We start from the raw sequence: 12,227 nt of genomic DNA on the forward strand, positions 1-12,227 counted from the left end.
GGTTGTTTTGTTCCCATCCAGTTATGTAACCTTGGGAACTTGTTTCTTTGCTTTCAGGATTTGTACAAAACACATTAAAGCTAAACAATAGGCGGGAGTCATAGAAGTAACCCTGGAGCTGTGTCTTGGAGTTCCTCCTCTGGGTTTGGGAATCTCCAATTAGTTTTATCTCAAGTGCTGACTCTGTGTGTGTGTGTGTGTGTGTGTGTGTGTGTGTGTGTGTGTGTGTGTGTGTTTAGTTAGCTCCAATTAGTTTTATCTCAAGTGCTGACTCCGTGTGTGTGTGTGTGTGTGTGTGTGTGTGTGTTTAGTTAGCTCCAATTAGTTTTATCTCAAGTGCTGACTCCGTGTGTGTGTGTGTGTGTGTGCTTAGTTAGCTCCAATTAGTTTTATCTCAAGTGCTGACTCCGTGTGTGTGTGTGTGTGTGTGTGCTTAGTTAGCTCCAATTAGTTTTATCTCAAGTGCTGACTCCGTGTGTGTGTGTGTGTGTGTGTGTGTGTGTGTGTGCTTAGTTAGCTCCAATTAGTTTTATCTCAAGTGCTGACTCCGTGTGTGTGTGTGTGTGTGTGTGTGTGTGTGTGTGTGTGCTTAGTTAGCTGGCATGCAACACACTTCCCCAGGGTTGTTTCCTTTTTCCTGAGATTTGGCGAAGGGTAAAGTGTCGGAGTCACATGGATACAAAGCATTTGATGAATGTCCAAGTCACTGCTGTGGCTGTCGGAGCTGCCTCTCCTCCAGCCCCGGCCGCGTGAGGCCAGAGCCATGGGGCTCAGCCTACAGGTCCCGGGCAGGAGCCCTCTCCTTGTCTGCTCAGAGCCTCGCGCCTCCCGCGCCGGAGTTCCAGCTAGCGCACTCTATTCTCCCAACACCCCAGCCTCTCCCCAGCATGTAAAGTCGCCCATACCTCCTCAGACTTCTCAGAGGCAGCAACTTTCCCCTCTGGCCGGCGCGGGGCGGGGCACCAGTCGGCACCGGCATAGCGCGCAGGACTGCAGCCTTGCGTCCCGCCGCCCACCTCGTGACCGACGAGAGCCGCGGGGATGCCAGCGCCGAGAGCGCCCAAGACCTGGAGAAACAGCTTCGCCTGCGCCTGTTGCATGCTCAGCGAGCTCCAGAAGACCGAGCGGGACTATGTGGGCACGCTGGAGTTCCTGGTGTTGGTGAGTGTGTCCCCGCGCGGCAAGGCAGGGGGTGGCGGGCGGCGCGGGGCGCGGATCCCGGAGAGGCCGCTGGAAGCGCGCGCGCCATTGTCTACTGGGGACGGGGTACCGCTCCCAGCGTCGCGGGACCATGAACCCGCGCACGGACACTATGCTCGCCCGCACGTGGACCCCGGGCGGGGCTGTTTCACGCCTGGACACGCAATGAGTTTGCCAGGGCCTTGGAGATAGGCGGGCTTGAAAAGTTAGCTCCAGTGGGAGAAGGCTCTTGTCCCCGGAATCCCTGCTTACCCCATCTTTCCTCACTCTTTACCCCGTCCCCGGCTGCCTTATGTAATTTTTTTACCCTCTTCTCTTCCTCCCCTGGGATTTTAAGACTTTGGCTTGGTGATTAAAGTCAGTTTACCACATTCAGGCACATTTAGTTAAAAGAAAAAAAAATCCTTGATTGCTTTAGAGCTTGAGTTCATTATTCAGATTAGATGGCAGCGAAGTCCCTTGGTTATAATAATCTTTGAAACATAGGATTCTGGCGGGGGCTAGAGAACTAGCAGCGGGGTTATGATCTCTAGCGGCTGTTGGCTATTAAAGCCACCTGTGGTGCTTACCCTGTTCTAGCTCTGCAGTCTCCTACTCCCATCCTCCATCCCGGGTTTAAATTTGTTCCCCGCTCAGCTTCTGGATTCTCTGTTCACACTGAGCCCAGGAGAGTAGTATAATAAAACTAGTGTCAAAAAACTTCAAGATTTCATAGAAAGAACTGGCAGGAACTTTGTTTCAAAGTTTCAGCTTGACGTATTGGAAGGCTGCTCTGGAAACGTTTCATTCATTTTAGAGCCAGAAGGGGCAAAACTGAGTGAAAGAAACTTCTGAGACATCACTCAGAAATTGAATTTTTTCTATTCATTGTTGCAAAGACAAAAGAGCATTGGCTCCTTTCCACCCAGATGCCTGGGAGAGCATAGGACTGAGGAGCTCTTAGCCTTTGCAATCTAACTCACATCTTCAAACCTTCTGCTCCTTCCACCTCCGTGTTGCGTGCCCTCGTGGTCCAAAGGGAAATGTTTCAAAGGCCAAAACTTTCCGCTCAGTGTTCTGTAAGATGTAAACTTTCTGCTTATAATTATGGTAGAGGAATTCACTTCTTTGCTATGTCAAGAAGGAGAGAACAATGTTTCAACACAGGTTGACTTCTGGTTGACTTCTCAAATTAAAATCAGTATACCTGAGCCCCTGGGGCCACATTCTTTGGAAATATTTAGATATTTGAGAATATATGGGTAATTGGTGATAAATTGGATTGTTGTACACTTCCATGCAGCAATGTTCTAAAAAGCATGTTTTTAAGATTTGACTTTTTTACAAAGTTATTACAATTTTATTGTAAATATTGTAAATATTGTAAATATTATTGACTATATTCCCTATGTTGTATGTTTCTATGACATTTTATAATCAGAAGTGTGTACTTCTTAATCCTCTTCATCTATTTCACTTATCCTCCCACCCCCCTCCCTGCTGGCAACTGCTTGTTTGTTCTCTGTATTTATGAATCTGTTTTTCTTTGTTGTTGTTTGCTTGTTTTGTTTTTTAGATTCCACTGTAAATTAAATTATATGGTGTCTTTCTGTCTGACTTACTTCACTTGGCATAATACTATCTGTGTTGTCACAAATGACCAGATTTAATGCTTTTTAATGGCTGAGTAATATTCCATTGTGAATTTCATATTCTGTTCCATACCACATCTTCTAGATCAATTCATCTATAGATGGATGCATAAGTTGCTTACATACTGTAAATAATGTTGCAACAAACATAGGTGTACATATATCTTTTTGAGTTGGTGTTTTCATTTTCCTCAGGCAAATGCCCAGAACTGGAGTTACGAATCATATGATACTTCTATTTTTAATTACTTGAGGAACTTCCATACTGTTTTCCAAAAGGGCCCCACAAATTTACATTACCACCAACAGTGCATGAGGGTTTCCTTTCCTCCATGTCTTTACCAACACTTGTTATTTCTTGTTTTTTTGATACTAGCCATTCTGACTGATGTGAGGTGGAGATTTGACTTTTAATAGCTTCAGATTTGCCTTTCATGAAACTTCATTGGTGACAAAGTTCTTTGACTTTTGAAAAATCTGAGCCACTTCTTAAACTGTATTAGTTACTTCTTTCTAGAGGTATATGAAAAAAGTACTGTGCAGAGTCCTGAATTGTAGAAATAGAGATCTAACCTAATCTACATCAAAAACTAATTTGTTGATCTTTATTTAATATATGCGTTTTTCCTCTAACCTTAGCACTTGATTATTAAAATTGAAAACTTATTGCTAGATAGAGTTGGGTAAGAAATTGTGGGAGGGGATACATGGGTGGCTCAGTTTGGTTAAGCATCTGTCTTTGGCTCTGGTCATGATCCCAGGGTTCTGGGATGAAGCCCCACATTGGAGTCTTTGCTCAGCAGGGAGCCTGCTTCTCTCTCTGCCTGCTGCTTCCCCTGCTTATGATCTCTCTCTGACAAATAAATAAATAAAATCTTAAAAAAAAGGAAAAAAAAGAAATTGTGGGAGGTATAAAGTAAATTAATTATATGTACCTATTTACAAGTAGTTCATTTAATGATTTCATTCTTCTTATTTCATTCAGAAATTATGGACTCTTCCACTTTTATTTTTCTTTGTCCATTATTTTGTGCACGTACATCCAGTACTTATGCACAAACATGTTCACACACACACACAAACACACTAATTGGCCTGTCATCCTAAACAAAAGTTTACCCTGACTTATTTTTAATCATAATCATTGAAAGCCTCAGATCTACTTGTAATACACTTTTAGATTTTCTTTTCTGAGTATTTATTTTTTCATTATTATTTATAGTAACACTGAATATGCATGTATTATTACTTGTTCACCTTCTGTTGATGTAGTCAATCTAGTTCTAACTTTAACGTAAGCTAATAATATACCAAGCTTTAAAAATATTCAAACTCTTTGGCCTGGCGATTCTTTTTCTAGGAGTCCATCTTGAAGGACTGATCAGAAATGTAGACAAACCATAAAAGTGATTTTTAAAAAAAGTTAGCACTAGTATTAAATAAGGGATACATTTGTTGTAAAAAATCTGGTAGTGCATTTCTAAGTCAAATGTAAATATTTGTTAGATTAGTCATTGTTTTAGATTTCTGTCCTTGTTTCAGCCATTAACATGCAGGAAGGGTAACTCTTATTTTTATTATGAAGAGATAGAAAATGTATTTTTAGTTTTATCAAGAACACATTTTTGACTTACAAGCCCATAAATAATCAAACAAAATGGTATTTTTTCTCTTGATGAAATGATCATATGACCTGAAGGGGAAAACTTTTCATACTAAGATCTTTTATACTTCTTTTTCTTTTAAAGATTTTTAAAAATTTTATTTGAGAGAGAAAGAAAAAGAGCATGTGATCATGAACCAGGGGAGAGGTAGAGGGAGAAGGAAAAGGAGAAGCAGAGTCCCTGCTAAGGGGAGCCTGACTGGGGTTCTATTCTAGGACTCTGGGATTAAGACCTGAGCATTTAAGTCAGATGCTTAACTGACAGAGTCACCCAGGTACCCCTAAGATCTTTTATACTTCTAATTCCTTTCTGTTCTCATTTCCAACCCTTTCATTTTTTAAAGCGAGAACAACTTTCCCACCCCACAGATAGCTGGTATATAGAGTGATTCTCGCTTCCCATGGGATCTCTGGCTTCTTTTGTTTCTTACTAGCCCTTCTATCCTTTTGTATTCCCACTGGGCTTTCAGGGCTCCATTCCTTGAGGAAACTTCATAATCCTGTCCTCTCTGCTGTCCCCCCTACCCCATGCCAGGCTACAGTGCTCACTGCTTTGTAGTTTCTTCTTCCCTGCACCAAAGGAGACTTATACATGTATGTGTTTACTTTGGTCTCATTCTATTAGAATGTAAGCTTCTTGAGGACAGGCCCATATTTTACTTGTGTGTTTTTCCACAGAATTTTGTGCAGTGCTTGTGAAATCATAGGCCATACCAAGATCAGGATGTCTTCCCAGACCCATCTGAGTGAACAGAAGAAGGGCAGAGCAGGACCAGCTTCATGGGTGTGCATGCTGTGCGCTTTGCTCTGGGCTTCGTACTCAGAAGGACCTGGAACTTGGTTTAGAGCTCTGCTAACACTGTCTTGAAATTTGTGCTAGTTTTATCTTTGAACTTGTGTTTTACAAGTGAAGTCCATTGGGATAGTAGAGTGTGAGTAGAGCTAATATATGAAAGAAAGAGAAAAGCTTTATATTTTAATACCTCTTTTTTTTAAAGACTTTATTTGACAGAGAGAGACAATGAGAGAGGGAACACAAGCACGGGGAGAGGGAGAGGGAGAAGCAGGCTTCCTGCTGAGCAGGGAGCCCAATGCAGGGCTCAATCCCCTGACCCTGGGATCATGACCTGAGCTGAAGGCAGAGGCTTAACCAACTGAGCCACCCAGGTGCCCCTATTTCAGTATCTTTAATAACACATTTCCCCCTGCTTTTTGAGCAAAAGGCCTCACATTTTTATTTTGCACTGGGCCTGGAAAATCTTGTCGACACATTTCACTCTGGCATTGTGGCCGGTTGGCTATGACCATTTTTGTCTAAAATGGGACACTTCTGAGGGTGAAAGGGAGTGTTATTAATAATTACACTGGGAAACAGATGTAACCCTGGAGTGTTCCTGGTAAATCAGAATGTGCTGTTCTTCCACATTGCGGGCACATGAGTTACATGTCTTGTCATAAACAAAAGATTTTGAAGTTTGTTACCTGTCTAGGCGCTGACCTCAGATAGCCCAGAATCTGAGTCCTGTCTCTAATTTACTAGTTAACTTTGGACACATTCCTAAACCTTTCAAGCCCCATTTTCTTCATCTGTAAAATGGGGAACCAATAGCATTTCTCAAGGTTGCTGTAAGGATGAGATGATGGATGCTTTGGGCTCTGCCCAGTCCCTGACTTACAGGAGTGCCCTATATATGGTTACTGTTATTTCTTCTGATGCTACAGTTGCTACACAGAGGTACCCATACTGGTCAGCCTTAGTGTCTAATTTTTGCATGGGTGATATTCCTCTTTACACTTTCTGTCTCTGAGTCTCTTCTTTACTTCTTCCCCCAGTGTTTCCCCTTCTTTTCATGCAGTCCTTCTTCCCATGATATTCTTATTTTTTAAAAGATTTTATTTATTTACTTGTCAGAGAGAGAGAGCGAGTGAGCGCACACACAAGCAGGGGGAGTGGTAGGCAGAGGGAGAAGCAGACTCCCTGCCGAGCAGGGAGCCCAGTGTGGGACTTGAACCCTGGAATCATGACCTGAGCCAAAGGCAGACACTTAACCAACTGAGCCACCCAGGTGTGCCCCATGATATTCTTATACATACTCTGTTGACTTAAGACTGCAAGAACACTTTGCAGTCTATAAAACAACAACCATAATTAGTATGCCATTTTACAGTTTATAGTAAATAATTGCATATTTATTATCTGATTTGGGTTGATATATATGCCTCTTACTCTTTCAAATGGTGCTCCGTAGAGTTCCAGGGTTCTGTGGTTTGGCTTCAGGGTTCTGTGGTTTGGCCCTCATAGAGGGTGAGCAGGAACTGAGTTGGATGGTTTCAGGCTTTCCACTCAACCTCTCCTAGCACAGCCCCATCTTCTTCTGATTTGTGCCTTTGCTAAAGCAGTTAGAAAAGCCTCTTACCTAGATAGTAAACTCCAAGAGAACAGGAGTGGTGCATTTTTCTCTTAGGTACAGTTTTCTTGGCCTAAATATAGTGGTGTGTAAATAGGTACACAGGGAAACAAACAAATCAAACAAAAGCAAACACACAGTTTGAATGAGTCCAAAAACAACTTCCTTCAGTCACGATCTAACTTTTTCCAGGCAAGGATAAACGAATTTAACACATTACCTTTAGGTTTGTGCTATCCCGGCTGAATTATGTGATCGTCAAATTCATATGCTGCCATCCTAACCCTCAGTATACAAATAATTACAATGCCATGTGGGCGAGGCAATGATAGAGTAATAAGCAAAGTTGCATGGAGGCATTAAGGGGCCCCTTCAGTCCGGGGTCAAGGGAAGTTTTGGGAAAGAGGTGACGGATAGCTTCTGAGGGATGAGGAGAATATGCCAGACTGGGAAGACAGCTAACTATCCATCCGGAAAGAGCAGCGTGTTCCGTGTGACCTTCATATGACATTTTGGGGCTGCTGGCATGACGGTGCATAGGCGATGCTGACAACTCTTTGTTGACGGAGACTGATAAGTTCTACATGCTTTTTGGATACTTTTGGGTATTGGTAGGAGGTGAAGTAAGTTCAGTCCAGTTTGAGAAGGATTGTGTGTTTAAGAATTCTTTCTCCCTTTCTTTCTTTCTCTCTATTTTTATTATTTATTTGAGAGAGAGAATGAGAGAGGAAGAGAGAGAGAGTATGAGGAGGGGAGAAGCAGACTCCCTGTTGAGCAGGAAGCCCGATGCTGGACTCGATCCTGGGACTCCATGATCATGACCTGAGCTGAAGACAGTCTCTTAACAAGCTGAGCCACCCAGATGCCCCAAGAATTCTTTTTTTATTTTTATTTTTTAAGATTTTATTAATCTATGTAAAAGAGAGAGTGGGGGAGAGAACATGAGCAGGGGGAGGGACAGAGGGAGAAACAGACTCTCCACTGAGCATGACCTGAGCCAAAGGCAGACACAACTGAGTCACCCAGGCACCCCTAATTGAAGAATCCTGACTTTAACTAAAAGTAGTAGGAAATCAATTGTGAGGGGACACCTACTGTCCTGTTAGTAGTAAACAAATTTGAGAGCTCCAAAGTTGGCACCGGAAAGGGATGTCTTGTGGGATAAAGTTACTAGGCCAAGATTTCCTGAATCACCGTCTCTGAATTTCACCTTGGGATTCCTTCTCTCTGTTCCCTATGTCTACGACCTCTCTGGTCCTCAGCAATCCACTTAAGCATACAGCGAAGACCTTTCCTTGCTTCTCTTAATCTGGGACATGTTATAATCTTCAAAACATTATTCTTGAGTAGGGAAGAACAGAGGCCAGTAATCCTAGAAACAACGTGAAACACAAACATAGTCCAACTTGTATAATAGAGATTCCTTCTCCTAACCAAGTGGCCTTTCAGGGCCGGAGACTCGGACCTATTTTTATCTTAAGCCCCAATGTAGTTCCTAACTGACCCCCTGGCTGGGCACACTCCTGGGCTGACTTGGGGGAGTGCTTTGTTTTCTAAACATTAACTTGAACATGTATGTATGAGGATGGCCTCAGGACACTGCCCTTAGGATGTCTTGAGTCTCGTAGTGAATACACCTTAGTTCATTCATAATTCAGATATTTGGAATATTAATCATTATGGCCAGAGCCTACTCCCTATACAGAGGAATGTATTTTTAGTCTTATGGTTTCATCTGCATAGTTGTACCTTATTATAATGCCATTAATATAAGAATAGTATCTACTGAGATTAGCTTTGTTTCTCAGCAAGAGAATTCTGTCAGTAGGATTGAGGAATGAAGACTGGAGTCTGGTTCCCATTGGGAGCTTCTGCCATTGCATTGGTCCAGGTAAGAAATGTGGAATGTCTGATTTAAGACAGAATCAATGAAGAAGATAAACAAACCAAAACAGAATAAAACCCAAAACAAACCACAAACAGGAAAACAAGCACCCACCAACTAGGAGACATCCTTGGTTGGAACTTTTGGTAGGTGTGTTCATTCAGAAGTGGAGGTTTCTGTAGAAGGGAGAACATTGTGTGGAACTTAAGCCTGTAGTTTGAAAACAAGATGAATACAAGGGACAGAAGAGCATTGGGAGGAGGAAAAAGGTGAATTTGGTTTTGGACTCGCTGGGCTGCAAATTCTGCTGTTTTTGAAGATATGAATATGAAAGTTAAGAAAGAATTTGGGGGGCGCCTGGGTGGCTCAGTGGTTTAAGTGTCTGCCTTCGGCTCAAGTCATGATCCCAGGGTCCTGGGATAGAGCCCCACGTCGGGCTCTCTGCCCAGCAGGGAGCCTGCTTCCTTTCCTCTCTCTCTGCCTGCCTCTCTGCATACTTGTGATCTCTGTCTGTCAAATAAATAAATAAAATCTTTAAAAAAAAAGAAAAAAAGAGAAAGAAATTGGGGCAAAAATTAGAGTTCTAGAAATTAACTTATCATATTTTTTTGAAGTCATCAGGTGGATGAGATGCCCTAAGGGGATGAACTTGAGGAAAAAAGCCATATAGACACAGGGTAGGTTGTTGGAAAGCCAGCATTTGAAGGATGGAGGAAGAAGTAGATTGCATTGGTGACCCAGACTGAGCCATCAAAGGTTGAAACAAAGAACCAGGGAAGAGTGATCTCTTGAAATCCAAGGAAGGACCTAGTAGTACCCAGGAGAAAGTCTTCCTTAGAACTTTTGAGAAGTAGGTGGTGGGAAGACTGAAAAGGCCCCTGGATTTGGCAATTAAATGCCTATCATTGGGCTTTAGTTCAGGAGTGTGTGAGCAGAAGACTGACAGACAATGAGCTGAGACCCCAGTGGAAGCTGAGGGATGAAGACCAGTGGAAAAACTATACTGAGACTTTGTCAGTAAATGCAAGGGGAGAAGTAGGTTAGTAACAGAAGCAGGTGATTTTGTCGAGGGATATTTGAGGAACTGCCATGTCACTAGGAGATAAAGAAGATCCTTGGCAAGATTCACTGCCACGAAACACCCACAACAACACATCGTTGCATGTGTTGCACTGTAATGCCAAGAGTGGGCCGGCTGTCTTGGATACTTTTAAATTTCTGCTGCTTCTCTAGTGTAGCATGTGAGGAACTGCTGGGATGGCCTTTGTGCCTCCTTTTGCACACTCACCAGCATCCTGCTGGGACAGTAGGGTGCGGTGCATGGTACAGAGCATGGGTTTAGGGAATCTGATGACCTGGGTTAAAGTTCTGGCACTGAAACTTACAAACTGTGTGTAACTTTGGGCAAATTACGTAGCCTCTTTATGCTTGGTTTCATATTTGGAAAATACATTTAATAATATCTCACAGGCTGGCCTCAAGTTCAAATCAGCTTCTGTAGGTATAGTGCTGATAGGTAGTAAGGGTTTCCTCTTTTTCCTTTCTCTTCCTGCCTCACAGACAGAGTCTGGTGGTTGTTGAGGCTACCTAGCCTGCTTCTGGGCCCTTTCTCTTCCAGCCTGGAAGCATACTGGAGGTTTTAATAGATAAGTTTTAATAGAAAGGTCCTGAGGAGGCTGGAGGGGCCTTCAGGATTGCTGGTGAGGTGTGGTCTTCGAGGAGGAGAGGGAGTGGTAAGGGTGTTGGAGATGCGGGTTGGGAGTGTGTGGAAGGTGCAGAGTAGTTTGCCTCTGGGAGGAACAAAGGAGGCAATGCCTAGAGTTATTTTAGAGGAGAGGGGAGTTGGAGGTTTCTGCCTGGTGACCTTTACTTTTATATGAAATTGAACTATTGTTTTCTTTGTGTTCTGTTTTGTTTGTTTTTGCTGAGAGTAAGGCCTATGAAGACAGTGGTAAAGATTTGAAACATACACTTTCAAGAACAGTAAGGGGAACTGAACTCAGGTATCTGAGGTTGGATGTCTGACTGTCTTTGTGTAATCATTCTTTTATTTATTTATTTATTTTAAAGATTTTATTTATTTGACAGAGAGAGATCACAAGTAGGCAGAGAGGCAGGCAGAGAGAGAGAGATAGAGAGGAAACAGGCTCCCTGCTGAGCAGAGAGCCCAATGTGGGACTCGATCCCAGGACCCTGAGATCATGACCTGAGCCGAAGGCAGCGGCTTAACCCACTGAGCCACTCAGGCACCCTCTTTTATTTATTGTTGCTATGATTTTTAACAATTTTATTTATTTATTTGAAAGTGAGGGGGAGAGAGAGCATGAGCAGTGGGGGGAGAGATAGAGGGAGAGGGAGAAGTAGATTCTTCTGCTAAGCAGGGAGCTCAATGAGGGTAGAGGGGGGAATGACTCAATCCTAGGACCCTAGGATCATGGGATCATGACTGAGCCAGAGCCAAAGGCAGAAGCTGTTTAACTGAATGAACCACCCAAGCACCCCATGCGTATTCTTTTAAAAGTGACTTTCTTAATGCAACATATAAATTTAGAAGTCAAAATAGAGAAGTAGCTTCACCTGATTTCTTATATTATGACTAGGTTCAAATCTTGGAAATAATGACATAATCATTTTTTTAAACCATGACACAAATTGTGTAGAACTTCTGTATTATTACATTTAATGCACACAGCAATTACTATGCACATTCTTTTGAAAAGGAACATTGATTTATCTGACAACATTTTGATAACATTACATTTTTTTCTCAGTACTGTCTTTTAGCATTGTTCTGTTGAGTGTTCTCTTATTATATACCTGGTTTATACTTTAATTCCAAATAAAATTGTTATATTTGAGTTTTGAGTACAATTAGTTTAACCTAAAAATAGTTGTTTCTGTTTACATGAATTCTTTAAAATTATTATCTATAATATTTACTTTTCATAATAGATGAATTTTTATTCTCAGTGTATTGTAATTGCATTAGCTATATTAAAATCAAGATTTCTTTGACTTATTATATTATTGCCTCAAACAATAACAAATTCAAAATCACCCCTTAATAAATGTTTCTTTGCTTAAAACTATGGTTGGGCCAATTTTCAAATGGTGTTCAGTATATTCATTCAAATCCTGAGACATCTTATAAAAACTTTTTTCAATTTTTTCCCATTCTCTGAACAATCATTGAATTTTATCCAAGAATTCAATGATTGTAATTTTAAGAAAATTGATATGTTAAGTTGAGGTTATGGTTTTTAAACATCTCTAGTTAGTATAGATAACTTCAGACTTTGATTCCATGTATAAATTTGTAGTATTCTAGCCTTACCATATAGCTAAGCATACTGTACAAAAAAGGACCTGTGTTGTTGGAGAGTAGCTAAGCCAAGGACATTATGTTCTGTCATCAATGTGAAATGAGTATTTTCCATTAA

General features: G+C 41.7%; 1 long non-coding RNA gene across 1 annotated transcript in view; it reads left to right on the forward strand.

Annotated features, from left to right (window-relative positions):
* The first annotated feature begins 1,046 nt into the window (after positions 1 to 1,046).
* LOC123936047 overlaps positions 1,047 to 12,227 on the forward strand; it is a 51,125-nt gene continuing 39,944 nt past the window's right edge. The window contains exon 1 of the long non-coding RNA XR_006817063.1: positions 1,047 to 1,161. This is a non-coding gene — a long non-coding RNA (uncharacterized LOC123936047). The remainder of the gene's footprint in view (positions 1,162 to 12,227) is intronic.

The sequence above is a fragment of the Meles meles genome, unplaced genomic scaffold (genome assembly GCF_922984935.1).
Source record: "Meles meles unplaced genomic scaffold, mMelMel3.1 paternal haplotype, whole genome shotgun sequence".
Taxonomy (NCBI): domain Eukaryota; kingdom Metazoa; phylum Chordata; class Mammalia; order Carnivora; family Mustelidae; genus Meles; species Meles meles.